This window comes from Halyomorpha halys, unplaced genomic scaffold (assembly GCF_000696795.3).
Source record: "Halyomorpha halys isolate HHAL.00 unplaced genomic scaffold, Hhal_1.1 Scaffold397.1, whole genome shotgun sequence".
NCBI lineage: Eukaryota > Metazoa > Arthropoda > Insecta > Hemiptera > Pentatomidae > Halyomorpha > Halyomorpha halys.
The window spans coordinates 1297563-1314209 of NW_027115275.1; the positions used below are offsets into that span (position 1 = coordinate 1297563).

Below are 16647 nucleotides of genomic sequence, written 5' to 3' on the forward strand. Positions count from 1 at the left end.
ATAATACTAGCGTGTTATGGCTTTGAAATGGAATATTTTTAGTTAATAAAAGCGAATTGACTTTTTTAAACGAAAAAAAAAATACTAACTCATCTATAGCCTTACAAAAGCCCACAGAGAAAACTGTATGTCTCCACTTTAGTTGAAAAAGAAATACGCCTTTCTCTCCCGTACTACATCTGAGAAATTTACCGATTCCTTACACACATCATCACAAATTTCTAGGGCGTATATTTGATCAAAAATTAAGTTGGGAACCGCACATTACATCATTAAGGTCAGCCATAACAAAAAAATTAAATATACTTCGGTTTCTTAGTTGTACATCGTGGGGTTCGGATCGGTCTACCATGTTAAAACTGTATACCGCATTAGTCTGTTCCAAGCTATGTTATGGTTCTTTTATCTATGGCCCTGCCCGTCGGCGAACTCTTGCCAAGCTCGATTCAGTACATCATACAGGAATCCGGCTTGCTACGGGTGCATTCAGGACCAGTGCCATTCTCAGCATTTGCTCTGAAGCAGGCCTACCTCCTCCATCATGTAGGAGACATGAACTAGCCATAAATTATGTTTCCAAATTATTTCAACAAACAAACCATCCAAATTACAAATATGTTTTTCGATCTAAATTCTACTTAGCTTTTCAGCAGAAAACAAACCCAATACTTCCTTTGGCAGAAAGAATCCCTCTGGCTATCTGATACTGAAGACTGAAATTCAGAACCCACCTTGGACTCTAAAACAACCTGTAACAATGCTACATCTGTTTTTTTTTTTTTTTTTGTTTTTTTTCCGAACCCTCTAAAAACAGAAATAAAATTAGTAGTGCATTACTGTGCAAGAAAGAAAAGTAATTCGTGTTGTGTCTTACCTTTTACTACCTTTGGTATAATGCTACATCTGTCCTTACGTCTGTCGGATATAAAGTATGGTCAAAAACCACATTTGTCGAGTATAAAGAATGGTTGTCGCATCTTCTAGAAAATATTTCGGAACATTTTTTGATATACACTGATGGTTCCAAATCAGTACTACTGACATACTGATTTTTAATTTTATAAGTTAAAAGTATAAGTGCAATTTCATTTACCATTTTATATTATTAAAAATTTGTAGCAGAACCTGAGAATGGAGGAGTATTCCAAGATATCAAAAACATTTTTAATTATTTATAAATTAGAATTGGAATATAATGAAATATAAATTGAAAAAAAAACAATAAAATAATTAGGAGTTTTGTTCATAAAAAAAATTATAGAAAGTACAGATCACTATAATTTTATATTCTAAAATTACATTATTTCATATTATCTTTCCGTTTTTTATACATTGTTGTTGGAAAACATTATATTCTTATCTTTTTCTTTTCTTTTTTTTCATGATATAGTATTTCTGTAAATTTTTCACTTAAACGAGAGACAGAACTAACTACAAATTTGAGGTTGCTTCATCTCAAATCAGTATTCAAGTGACCGCGTGTTTGTTGCAACTCGTTCACCGGGATATGGTCATATTTTTGATTAACTCTAATCAGAAATTCAGTAAGAGTATTCCCATATTTCTCTATATTTTGTTGAATCAATACATTTTCTCAGAATTTCCCGTTTTGCAGGAATTTCGTCTGCACTCTGTTTCCCAAATATATGGATGGCTTCAGCCATGCATAACTCTGTGTAAATATTATGCAATATATATTCGAGTCTAGGTTTCAAATATTGGATTGTGCTAGATCTAAGCCCGGAATTTAGTTTTCTCAGTTTTTGTCGTAGGAAATTCTGGCTTGCTTAGCAATAACCATTTTGAAAGTGAGTAATATTCGAACCCCTCACGGGTTCTTAGCGGTACTACAGATATATATACAGAGTCTGTACGTTCATTGTATTCTTAATTATTAGAATAAAATCTTTTTTCCAACAACTCTTTGTTTTTTTTATTGTAGTGTAGGACTAGACAAACAATAAAGTTGCAGAGCTTCGCCTCAATATAGTCTTATTAGCTGATGTGTATATATATATATACAACATGGTAGGTAGGAATAAAATAATTGAAACAAAACTATTGCATTGTACTTATTTACAGTAATTGTTTTACTAAATTTAAAATAATATTGCAGTTAAAGTTCTTGAACCAAAACAATCACATTACCAAGAATATATTTAAACTAATATGCTATAAAAAGCAAAAATGAAATCAACATACAATATAAAAAAAATTGTAGCAGCATTGTGTTACACTCCCTTTGATAGTGGAATCAATTTTTAAAAAAGTGTATAGTTTTTAGTTTATTTTGTCTTTATTATTTTTTATATCATTACAAAGATCGTACTGTCGACTAGTGTTAGGGGTGGGACATACAGAGCTCCCCCGTTTTTACCTTATCTTAGAGACATAAGTTGCTAAAAAAAAAAAATAAAATGCTAAAAAACTTTACTAACTTTTATTTAGTTTCCGCTAGTATTGTTTCTCACTACGTTATACCAGTGTTTTGGAGTAGAGTAATTCTTGTCGAACAGTTCCATTACCTAGGACTAACGTCTGGACAATCAACTGACTTGGAATTCTTACACAAGACTGAAAAAACAGGAAACTGATAGTCGATACCAACCACTACTGTTACTACACTTACTAGACAAACGGTCTAAACTTCCATCTTATTACAAAAGACCCATATTTATAACTATAATAAGGCATATCTTGGTGTGGGTCAACTTTGGAGCTCCACTAAACCATCGAATTCCCCTCGAATTCAATTCTAACATTCCAAAATCGCTCGTAAGATCCAAAATGTTCCCTAGATGGTCATAAATCAATTCATCCATCAGGACTTTAATGTTCCATATGTTGTTGACTTAGCCGGAACATGATAACCAATGCTTCCATTATAAACTCCCAACTATATATATAATTTTAAAGTATTAAGATTTATATTAAATATAAATATTGTGAGAATTCAATAGTTTCTAATGATAGGTGTGTTTGCTAATAACTCCTATACCTAAAAACCTGCCTAAAAAAATAATGGAGCCAACTACACAATAAATTGAGTCATATAAAAATATTATGTTGATTTTTTTAATTAAACTCTATTTTTTTCCTTTCTCTCTCTAGATAACTCCAGCTCTAATAATTTTTAACCTCTGTATTATGCAATTTTCTGCGGTCCCTTGAACTTCAGATTATTTTGATTTGATTATATTTTAAATGAATATAAAAAAGTACTATAAAAAAAAATTAATTACTTTCTATATAAACTAGAAGATCTTATTACAAAATATGAAATACAAGATGCATTACTCAACACTATGGTGACTATTTATCCTCTTTAAAGTAATGCCGAATCATGAAATTTGTTTCCGGAGTTTAAAATACTGTAATAGTGTTCCCTACGATGTAGGATATGTTTGAGTATTTTCCTCTGCACTGTACAATGTGAGGCATTGTTTGCGAATTGGCTGATTATCCATTAATAATGAACAGTATTATTAGGAAGAATTATTAAATTATTTGTACTCAGAGTTTTTTTTTAACTTTCACGAGGATTCCGACAGATACCGTCGGCCTACACCACCAGAACAGCTTTATATAATTCCAGACTGCGTAGTAATCCGGGAAAACCACATTACTAGTGGAATAATCTGCATAAGGAGAGAGACATCTCTTACAGACCTGATGGTTTATTCATAAAGTGGGCTCTAGTCAAGGGCTGCCTGTGGGTTCGGGGCGTAGCCCCGAAGGACTCCGAGTTTGTCTGATTTTTATCGCCTGTAAATATTCCGAAAACTCCAATGCATTATGGAAAAGTTGCCAGCCCTTGTTTTCTTCTTTCTGATGCATATTTCATAGACTAGAAGATTCCTTGTCATTAGTAATTTGGACAAGCGGTATCGAAGTGACTTTTGTGGACTAGGAATCGTTTCATTTGTAATTATAGCGCTTTCAGTGTTTGGTAAGGAAGATCTGTTTCCTGAACAATGCTATAGATAGAATATGCAGTCAGCATTGTGCTAGGAGGATCTCCCGATCTATGCTTGATATAATGAAATAAGTAAGTTACCTACAGCTGAAATCAAATGCGGATTCTGGAGGTAATAGTCCAGTTTCTTGCTCACTGAGCTATTCCCTCGTCTGAATTTCAGTATTTTATATTACCTATTTTTTCGTTTTATAGATCATATAGATGTTTTTTTCAAGTCTTATGGCAAGTTTACATTTATAATTTGAGGTGACTGATACCTGACCCTGTCTTCCTTAACAATAATCGCAGACGAATCAGTTGTAGTCTTTCCGCATGAATTCCAGATGCTCATAGATTCGGTTTGGAAAGCAGATATATAAAATAAAATTTGATAAAGAGGGAAAATATATCTTTCCAGCGGTAAACATAACACCTGAATTTGGTCAAAGTATATTTACGCATAGTTTATTTGATATACAACAACGACATTTCGGGATTATCCCCCATCTTCAGATTGCTATAAAACCAAATTCAATGAAATTTAAACACATATTACAACATAAAACACAATAAAAATTTCAAAACTTAAATTTACTAGAACGAACTTCACTATATTTGTGCTACGAAATTGACATTCGATATCATAATTTTGCAAAACAAAAAACTGTACATAATGAAATAAAACGAAGTTTATTTTTGGTTTCAGCTCTGCAAAAAAACATCAGGTAAGCTTAACCTTTTTGGTTGTCGACCTATGTTATTAGTTACTTATTGCTAATTTTTGTCAATACTAAGCATATATTTGGTTCTGGCATGAGTGGATAAAAAAAAACTTTTACAATGAATACAATTTTATTCGTATCATTGTCGCTTCTAACACCTCACATCATTTAATTAAAATTGTTTACAGATAATTTTATAGTATATCTTGTTTATTTAAAATATTTCAATATATTTTTCTATAGAATTTCTACATATTTGACTTTATATGTTAAATAAAAACATTTATTTCCATGATCATAATAACTAAATCTATTTGAGACAGTTTTGTTGAACTGTTATCATAGTTGATGTATTGTTATTGAGTTGTGATACTGTAATGTTAATAACACATAAACATAAATAAATATTACAATACATACAGCTTTCAGCTGTTAGAACTTTTCCCATATTGTAACACTATCACCAAATACGTTGTGCATACCGAAATCATCTGAAAAATAAATAATTATTAATAAATAAGTTAATATTATTCATAGATAATAGAATAAGAATTTATTTAATAAAAAAAGGTTTAGTATTTAAAGGCGGATTCACAAATAACATTACTTTAATACGATTCTTAAGCTGTACCAGGAAAGAATACTTACAGAGGAAATGAGAGAGTAGTCCATGTTGAAAAATCCACATGCAGTGAACTTTATTGCTTTGTAAGCGGTGAAATGAAAGTTAAATTTTTCCTAAACATTTTTTTTTAGTTATTAAATATCATTAAAATATATTATATTTTTATAATATGTTATAATTTTAGCTTACATTTTCAATATAACGGCCTGTTTTGTCGTTCAGCATTTTCCAAAGAAGCTTATTATTGAACTCGTCAATCTGAAATCACAAACGGAATTAGTGTAAAATTGTGGTTTACCACATATTTGTTTTTATCTATTTAAAAACTTAAACTAACAATCATGTACACGTTGTTTAGTTAATTTAGATATGTACGTACTTTAGATACATTGTTTAGGTTAATATCTTGAGCATGTATTCAATTTCTGTAACCTTAGCCTTGCTTAAGTGGCAAGTCAGACTCTATTCTGGAAACCACAAATCTCTCAAATTTCCTATCGAACCAAAGCAAACCTCAGGCAATGCCGTAGAATCCCTTATTTCTTTCCACTTAAAACACTTGAACTCAAAGTTTTTTTTCATATTTTCCACCACTTTAACAATGATTGCCTGGTATACGGTGGGCTCCGGATGAATTGGAGGCTAAACGTATACGTCTTATGAATTGCTCAGTACGATTTGTTTTCGGGATCACCAGAGATACACATATATCCCAGTGTTACACCGAGTAAAAGTGGTTCTTCCAATGCCTGTATTTCCTAGCTTTCTTTCCATTCAAAGTAATTAGTACTCAGCGTCCCTACGATATCCTACAATAACTGCATATCAAAGTCTCATTCCAATCCCGTACTACCATCCCGTTCATCTGACATCTAACCTCCACCTCACCGAACTGCTGCGTTTGACGAATCTTTTTTTACCTGAGCTGCCTTTCACTGGAACTCCATCCACCTTACCATACTTAATTTATCAACCATTCTCTCGCTTAAAATCCATCGATTCAACAACTTTTTGCTTCTTCAAACTGAACCAATATTATAATTTTAGAAATAATGTAAATATTGAACATAAGCATTTATCATTTGTAAATATTGTAACCACCTATTTTTTATTTTATTTTATTTTTTTTCTTCTGTACCATAAATTATTTATATACAATTATAATATAAGTTGTAATTAAGTTTAGGCCCATTGTTTTTGGCCAATATATTCTTTAACCTTACAATTGTTTTAAAAATACTTAGTACCAGAATAAAAAAACTATTTTCATAATTAAGTTTTAATTCTTTGAGTTTGACTTGGTTTTCTTTTTTCTTTCTCAGTAGTAGTTAATATCCATCTTTAGTTTTTTTAAATTTTGTTTAGTTAGTCCCCTAGTTAGTGTATCTTGGATCGCTCATAACCCAAGACGATGTTGTGGACTCCGAAATTAAACGAAGAGTCCTATGCGCCAACTGCTGTTATTATAGCCTTAGTCGCTATTTTAGAAGCCGTGCCTTGTCTAAGGACACCAAGATTTATCTTTATAAAACAATTATTCAGGCAATTCTTCTGTATGGCTCGTGGACCAGCTCGAAACGTGAACTATTTTCAGGGCTGGTGAGCACAACTTAATGGTCTAGGAGAGGAAGATTCTCCGTAAAATATTTGGAGCTGTAAGGGCTGACCAGATATGGAGGCGTCGAACAAACTAAAAGCTCATAGATTTATTTAACGAACCAGACGTTGTCCAATTTGTGAGGCTTAGTAGATTGAGGTGGGCCGGGCATGTTGCTCGGATGGCTGAGAATGGACTACCATGGAAAGTTGTGATAAAGGTACTTTATGGAACAAGACGTAGAGGAAGACCTCGCCTTCGATGGAGTAACGGTGTAAGTGGTGATGCCAGGACCATGATGGGGATGAAGAACTGGATGGCGGCCATACAGATCGCAATGATTGGTGGAGGCTGGTGCAGGAGGGCAGAACTCGACATCGAGTTGTAGTGCCAAATTAATATTAACATATAAGTTACGGGATGCCCAGGCACAATATCAGCCGTAATCCTAACTCCCCTCGTAAACAAACAGGCAAAATGTATATAAGTGGAATTAGAAGGAGCAATAAAGTAGTGTTATTTCAGCTAGCTAGTGAGTCTTTTCAGTGTCCCTTTTTTCATTTTTTTTTTTTATTCTCATCACCAGACTTCACATAAGTTATATATATATATACACACGAATTTATAGTGATATGCCAAATCCAACTGATTTACTGCGCTACTCCTGTAATTCAACCCACAGTCCAACTTACAAAATGAAAATGCATAAATTATGCAGCATATATCCAGCTGAACTCCAGTAGCCACTCACAGCCTACCATTTTCCTATTACAATTACCCAAAATACAATTTTGCTAGTAACTGGCTCATTGAGGCCATGGACTTTGCCATAATTGGGGATAGGACATCCCTAACCAATTAACTGCTCTTTAGTTAACACCCATGACCAAAATGCCGCTCACGGCTGGCCATGTATTCAAAAAACCGGCATTCTAATAATTAATATTTCAATAGATTGAAACTAATCAAAACTGAAATCAGATGTATCAGTCATTCTAAATTCATTAAATTTCCTCAAGTACCTATAATATTTTGAATAAAATTTTCAATTTCATTTCAATTTATAATTCAACTCCAATTTCAATAGTTTTCCGAAATGTACTTTTAAAATTATTTCCGAATGGATTATGGTCCGGGTATGGTCAAAAAAACTCAAATAGTAAATGATTATACTATTTTTATTGAGCCAACGTTTCGCCCCACGTTACAGGGCTTCGTCAGGGCTAAAAAAGATGCAAACACTTGACAAAGTAAAAAAAACAAAAAAAAAATACATAAGTGGAAAATAACAGGGGTATACAATGAAAAGTAAAATATAATAAGAAAAGTTAGTGGTTGTAAACAGTAAATGAAAAGAGTAATAGTAACAGATAGATAAGAGAAGAAATATTAAAGAAAGTACATACTAAGACATGAAAAAAGAAAAGAATAAAATCAAATGATGAGACAGAATTCATACCTGTTTTGACGGGAGTCAAAGTCAGACTGAGCCGTTTGTATTGGGAGGAGTGGGGATGGCAGTTTAGCACGCCACAATAACAAAATAATTTTAAAGTAAACATTGTAAAAAAAAAAATTATTTAAATAAGGTAAACAATAAATGGTAATATACATAATAGAGGGGGAGAAGAGATATTTACAAAATTATAAAATAAAAATAAATAAATAAATTAAATTAAATTTAAAAAAAAACTCAGATAGAAAAACAAAGGAGAAATAAAGTATAAAATAATGGGATACAATATGTGTAGGTGATTAAGAAAGACAATATACAAAATGAGTGGGGATACAGGGAAGTGTAAATTATAATAGAAAATTAATAATAAAGTAATTAATGTAACTACACTTAAGAAGGTAACACATGAATATAAATTAAAAGATAAGATACATGAATATAAATGAAACAGGAAGGATAGTAAATATAAAAATAATTGAATAAATGATGAGAATTTAGAGAAATAAGAATAAAAGATATTACAAGAAAGTGGGCTTCTGAAATGCAGAACAAAGTGAAAAGAAATATTATGAGGGCACTTTAAGAGGTATTATGAAACGTTGGCTCAATAAAAATAGTATAATTATTTACTATTTGAATTTTTTTGACCGCACTCGGACCATATTCCATTCATCTCTACACACGGTCAATCAATAATCTTCCAAAATTATTTCTGTTTGAAAATTGTTAACACTTTTCTTTTTCAAATGTAGGAAAGAAATAGAAAAATAATACGATTTACTAATTACTTTACATTCTGCTCTTAATTATTAATTTAATGCTAAATTGGTAATGAATCAATATTTAAAATAATAAGAAGGGTTTATGGAGTCAGTCATACTATAAAATGAAATACTTCCATATAGGTTAAATGAAAAAAAAAAGTAACTATTTAATAACCGTGGTGACGAAAATAATTATCAGACTGGTATGAAACGTACTGCGCCTGCGCCCACATCGCCGAACTGATCTTAGAACGGAGCTTTTATTTATGCGTTTTTCATCGTCTTGCTTTACATTCTACTACTTCATTTGCTATATATAAATTAAAAGGCTTTTCAACGGTATGTAATACGTCTATGTTGCTACTATTACTTATCATAAGTGTGTTTTCAACCTGGTTCAAATAGTTTTTCTGATGCGTCCTTAAATTAAATATCAAATCCTTTCATAGTTTATATTTATCTGTTTTTCATAATTAGCAAAATAAAAGATGGTTTCTTAGTTCAAATAACTAACCATTTACTTACTACATTTTACATTTTACTTTTTAGTACACCGAAACGATTGCGTTAAAACTGATTTAACTGACTTGGGTTTGGAGGGGCATCACTGGAAGGATGTATGCAGAGAGAGAGATTAATGGTATTGGCGTCTAACCTTCGGGTTCTTAGGCCTTCATAATTATTATTATAGTTATTTCAAATAAAGAAAAATAAAGGTATTTTACAGGGAAATTAAAAAAAAAAAATCGCATTAAAGCCCTGTCAGACTATTTTTATGAGGATTTTTTTTTTTTTTTTTTTAAGAATATCTTACAAAAAAGGCACAACGTGTTTCTCCATCAAAAACTCGAATTCGGTAATTTATTTGCTCGTAATACTTCCCCTTACCTTATATTTTATATAAAGGTAAGTGAAAGTGAAAATATGTTTATAATTATTAGTAAGCTTTGATAATACCCGAAAAAATTTCTACTTTACCAACTAAAATCAATAATTGAAGGTAAGTTAGTTTTATGATCTCTTAATACACAGGTCCAGAAAAGAAACCTTGAAAAAATTGTATAAAATATCAAGGTTTCAAGTAGGTACCAGATCCGTGTTTACCTAATAGACTCTCTAGGTGATATGCCACTAGATGCCAGAGGGCACACATTTACAAATTTAGTTCTAGATTTGTTGGGTTTATATTAAGATGAATTTTTAATTTTGTTATGTATGTATAATATGATATGATGGCTATTGACAATGTATTACGAAAATTTACTTTATTGCTTTTAATTAACAATATTTTTATTTATAGTGAGTCTAGTTATTTAGACAATTATTTTTAAATCATTATTTTAGTTTTAATATTGTAATTGTTTATCTAGGCATTTTCGATTGATTCCTATCGTAAAAGAAATGAAGAAACAAAAAATGATAAACTTGGGAAATTGGTGTGCGATACAGACTCCAAAGAACGAAACTATCTCTAAAATGGTTTTAAAAAAAATTTTAAAATTAAAAAAATATCAAGATCAAAACAAAAGTTATCGAACTAAATTATTATACATTATAAAATAACTATACTTTGAAGTGGGAGTTTATTTTTTGACGCCTATCTCAGTAATCTATAGTTATTATTGATATTAAATATGTTTTTATATTATTTTGCTTTATAAGTTATGGAAACGGATCATGCCTTTTCCCTCCAGCTGGCGAAATGCACTCTAAGTGATTGTTTCATTACAAAAGAGGCCAATGACATTTCTGTTTCATAAAAGAAGATAGATTTCGGTCTGCTTAAACATATAAGGTGACGTTTTTACAATTATTTAAACTTATATGCTTGGAATAATTATATTTTTAAAAATATTTAAATCAATAAATAAATCTTAATTATTACCTGGTTTAGAAATTCGCTGTAAGAATGTGCAATTATATACACAAGAAAAAAGCCCAATAATGCAGATAGTAGTATGATTAAATTCATAACAAACCAATCAGAAAAAAACTGCATCAGAACTATATACAAGTCCATAATCAATCGGGGTAAGCTAGATACGATCACCATCAATAGTAATGGACCGTATATTTCGTCAATGGATTCTCCAATAGTGGACAAATGTTCTAATTCGTCTATGGAGCATTCGTCGCACTCATAGCTATTGTCATGAAGAAGTTTAGTTAGTACCTGCATCAAATTCCAAACCTGTCCGACGATGGATGCTGTTGATGAGAAGTTAATGAACAATACTAAAGCATTAATAATTAATGTGATGGAATGAGAACCAATCAATATGATTGGTGATAGTTCCAAACAAGCAATAAATAACAGACAGTTACGAGTGAAGCAAAAACGATAGTTCAAGAAATTTCCGTGGTTGGATATGACCTCATTAATTTTATTAAAGAGCAGAAAGATCGAATTCCGCCTTCGAACAAAATAAACAACAATGAATAACTGCCTGAAATATGCGAATACTCTATCAAAAGCATCAATTGAATGAAAAACCTTCTCATACCTTTTCTCCATCCCCGTAGAAAAATGAATTGTTGTAATCAATGAAAAACATCCAACTGTGATGTTGGATAGCTGAAATAATGTGGCGTAGACAAGCCATTTTTTGGACAGTACAGAGTTGCTATTCAAGGGAAACAGTCCTAGAAAACGCGAAAAATAGAAAATATCATGCAACATTAGACCTGCCATCATATCTCTAGTTCTTGAAGTCTGGGGTGAACCTATCTGTATGGATTGGCATGACCTCACCATCGATTCTTTGAATTAATTATGTTATATTGAATTTATTGAAATAATATTTATGCTTAATAATCCCAGTTGGTTATAATAATATTTATGTCAGTAGTGTGCAAACATTAAGACTCGTAGTTGTCTAGATTATTACTGCAATAATTGTTTTCAATTCTGTTGTAATCTATGATTCTTCAAACAATGACAGTATTAGGTGAAAGAGATGGCCAAGGCTGTGGTCAAAAAGAAATAAAAAATTGTTCTCAACTATTTATTTATTGCTGACGTTTCGTACCAGAATATAGGTCTCCATCAGAGCTAACATTAAAAAGATACAAAGAAAGTAGAGTCAATGTAAGAATAAAAGAATAATATAAAGCTGAATGTATACAAATTATCTGTACCCTAAATAAAATAATATGGAGAATAAAGATAAATGTAGGTATTATTCACTTACATGATGAAGAGTTAATTTAATTTAACCAAAGTAACATAATAACTGACATAGTAATTAATGAATATCTAGTAAATTAATAACATTGAGGCAATAGTGAATGTTATCATAATGAGAGATAGGTACAGAAAGTGATAGCAATTTGGGTACTAAATCAACTAATATAAACGTATTGTCGTGGATATTTAAAAGATATATTAAATTAAACAATATATATTCTGATGTATCAGTACACTACTCTTCATTATTTTGGTTAATATTTTTTGTATTTATCTTTATCCTCATAATTATTTTATTTAGACTCATTTTTTTTTTGATAAATTGTATTCCTCCACTTTTATTCTTACATTTACTGAACCATCTTTGAATATTTTTTTTTTTTATCCATGATGAAGACCTAAATGTAAGAAAGTAGTCTCTGAAGGGGCAAATAAAGGGGTTGCTCACGATCCTGTGGTGGTGGTTGACGGTCGCCGTCTCATGCGCAGCTAATGTTTCTGGTGGACTGAAGAGTGCCGCCGTCTTCTCCTCACATCTTGTTCTGGATTTTTATGATGTTATGGTGTTGTAACTTTGACCGTGCCAGTGGTTCTTTCAACGTACTCTGGCCAGCATGAGAAAGGTGTGATTGGTAATTGAACGGGTGTACACCTGTGTGTCTCAATTTCACATTGAGGGAGGCACTAAAATGAGATTGAATAAATTTACAAAATCGAATGTGTAAATCTGTCACCACATTATCAGGTTATCTACTTCTCTCAGATTTATATGCAATGATGCATAATCTACCCTTCAACCCTTTTGCGGCGCAGTAACAGTCGTATGTCATTTTTGAGAATTTTTTTCTATTTAGTTTAATTATTCTCTTAAGATTTCTTTAAATTTTGTAGCTCAATTATAATAATTTTTTTTTTCGTAAAAGTTAGTGTAATAATTTAATTACAAATAATACTTTGTGCCGTGGAAATTAATTAACTAAAATTTTTTTTTTTCTCTTACAACAAACGAGAAATGTGCTGACCACACTATTGACTATTTTTTTTTTTTTTACAAAGAGCACTTTGTTTTTTTCTAGGAGCATTTTTGTACAACATTTTTTTTTAAACAGCGACAGCGTTGTTGGCATAGCTAGGAAGTAGGAACTTATTTTAACTAGGCCTTTTATTATTCTGAAAACGAATAAATAAATTCGAAATATAATTTTCTTTAGAAACTCGTTGAAATAATACACAATAGATGAAACAAAAATGATGCCAATCAATGCAGAAAATATTATACCATTATACTTTACCCACCCAATAAAGAAAAATCTGATAACACTTGCGTGTTATTGCGTAAAATTTGGAAGAATTATATTCCATTGAATTTGAAACGTACTTTATATTCCACTGACACCTCAGCAGTTACACCCTTTTATAGTGCATAAATATTAGTATATCATCATTTAAATTAGTATGTAGCATATAAATGACAAAAAAAAATCGAAACGATACAACTTTGTACATACGGGTTATTAATTATTTAGGAAAAATAATGAGAAGTAAATAAATAAGAAAATAAGTAGAAATTGATAATGAGAAGTTAATGAACAATGCTAAACAATTGATAATTCGCATAATGGTTAACGAATTAGGGTCCCACAAGATTGGTGATATCTCTAAACAAGCAATGAATAACAAACTGTTACGAGTGAAGCGATTGCGATAAATCGAAAAATCACCGTGCCTTATAACGACGTGATTAATTTTCTTGAACAGCTCAGAGATCGATACCTGCCTTTCAAAAATAGAAAAATACACAAAAAAAAAATAGACAACAGTGAATACTTGCCTAAAGTCTGTTAATGATCTATTAATAACATCTACTAATTAAAAAACCATCGAATATCTATTTTCTGTCAGCGGAATGAAACAAAACCCAAAAATTAATGAAGCAATTTCAAGAAAAATGTAGAATAGCTGGAATAATGAGGCGTAAATGTACCATTTTTGGGATAGTTGAAAATTTACGTCCAAAGGGAATTGTCCCAAAACACGTGAAACGTTAAAAATGATTCATTGATGTGACGCTCTGTTTATCAAAATAACATTTATTATTGATATAATTAGTAAGCAGGGATGGTATCTATGGTTACCACGATACAAACTCTGTAGTTCCCAAAATTAAATCAATCAAGTACGTTTATTCTTTTGTAACGAGTAGAAAATTCCAATAAACGCTATTATGCATCCTTTCCCTCTTCCTCCCCTCACTCTCCGCGGAATATATATCTATATATCTATCTTTAAGCTATTATTTATTTATATCCCAAACTTTGCATACCTTCATTCAAATTATTTAAACTTTAACAATAAACCTTAAATTGATATAACTTAGAAATAGACACGTTACAGGCTTTGTATTGTATTTGTATTATTGTATTTGTATTGTAATAATTTGAGCAACATAGGTATTTTCATTTTTGCGATACATTGATCAACAAGATAGTAAGTAGTGGTATCTATTCTTTTATGTATCAAGAAGTTAATGATAAAACGGGTTCCAAAATTTCCTAGCTTGGTCCATGGTTGCTAGATTATTTAGTTTTTTGGAGAATCAATTGGATTTCAAATGAGAACCTATAATATTCAAGGAGATCTATAATTCTAGAATTTTTCGAAAAAAAAAAATTATTTTATCTAGGTTTTAGATTTTTTTTTTAAAATAACCTATTGCCCTTATTCATAATATGAATTATCATTATCATTAATTATTTCAGCTCCATAAGCATTTTCATTGATCTAGTGATCAATACATTAGTGAGAAAATGGTTATCTCGAAGATAGATACTCGCATCTATTTTTAGTTTCTGGTGTTCATTATTTTGGGTAAATTTACCGTTTATTTGTATAAAAAATAATCATTTACAAGTATAATTACTTTTGACCTAAAAATAAATTAAATAACTTACATTAACTTTGTCTTATTGTCTTGTCCAGTTTTATTAAAATACGGGCATACGGTAAAATTCCAATATTCTCTGGAAACATTTACATAAGACAACTATAAATAATTGTTCCACGTTTTCGGGTATGTTGTTAACAGTACACATGTACACACGCATAATTAATTATAAATTCTTCTTCCTAAGACAATTGAATATATGAATGAACGCTAAAACATATGACAAAGATATGAATTACAAAAAAATTGTAATTTTGTACTGGAAAATTCAATATTTAAGCTTTGTATGGTAGCGCAATTTATTGGTTAGAACAATTAAACAAGGCGCCTTGTAGTAGAAAGAATGTATAATATATTCTTCTAAAAATAAGTCTCTGTATTTCCTAAAATATCATAAAGTTCCTCCACTCATGTCTTCAATTATTACGTAAATGGTACAATTTCAATTATATATGTGCTATTTAATTTATATTATTTAATTAATTACTTATTATTATAGATTTATCCAGTACCTCAATTAATGATTATTTTAATTGAAAATCTGCCATAAAATTTTGATATGGTCAATGATCAATTACTAAATGTATCAATAGGAGGAGGTACGCTCTGAGATCACCAATATAAAAAAAATAAAAGTCTTAAAATGACAAATACTGTACCTTTGTCATTAGATATGGGTTTTGAGACGGGCTTAATTCAGAAAAACAAAAAACAATCATATATTGACATAAAGAACTTATTTGCTTTGCGCAGTCGTTGTAGATTCTTTTTCCGTAGTTACGTCAGCGCATGTGTCCAATTTAACCCAACTCAGTTCAACACAAAAAATGAAACTACATAATTATACAGATTAATTCAGTTGAACTCCACGCAGTTGCCTTCCATTTTCTTATTACAATTACCCTAAATAAAACCAACGATCAAGTGATAGTTGAATATAGGCCATAAACTCACTCATTCACATTTCACAGTTGGCCACATTGTCAATAAATGGCAATTATATATTTCATGGTTAAATAGATTAGGATTGACGCCGGATATATGTCATAGTAAATGAAGACACATCTAAAATAAAAGAGGAATTGAATTCCCAATGGTACCTATTACATTTTTAACAAAATGTAGTTTATATTTGTTTTATTTATTTTTAAAGTATTCATTTATAAAGGTTTTTCTCAAACAGGTTTTTCGAACATCGATAAACAAACAAAGCACTGGGTTGATGATCTAAGCATTGTGTGCCTTAAATTTTAATCAAACAGTTATTGAAGCCAGTTGAAATCAATATGCTCAATCTGTGAAAAACTGTTGTGTTCTAATTCATAATAAATAACGAAAATAAAGGGAAGGTAAAGTATATTAATTTAAATAAACATACACACACGTATGTATAT

The 16647-nt window shown here is 30.7% G+C and overlaps 1 long non-coding RNA gene across 1 annotated transcript in view; it reads right to left on the reverse strand.

Moving 5' to 3' along the window:
• Nucleotides 1–4947: 4947 nt before the first annotated feature.
• LOC106682225 (uncharacterized) overlaps nucleotides 4948–16647 on the reverse strand; it is a 46573-nt gene continuing 34873 nt past the window's right edge. The window contains exons 2-4 of the long non-coding RNA XR_010844802.1: nucleotides 5495–5563; nucleotides 5329–5418; nucleotides 4948–5171 (exon numbers count right to left, since the gene is read on the reverse strand). This is a non-coding gene — a long non-coding RNA (uncharacterized lncRNA). The remainder of the gene's footprint in view (nucleotides 5172–5328; nucleotides 5419–5494; nucleotides 5564–16647) is intronic.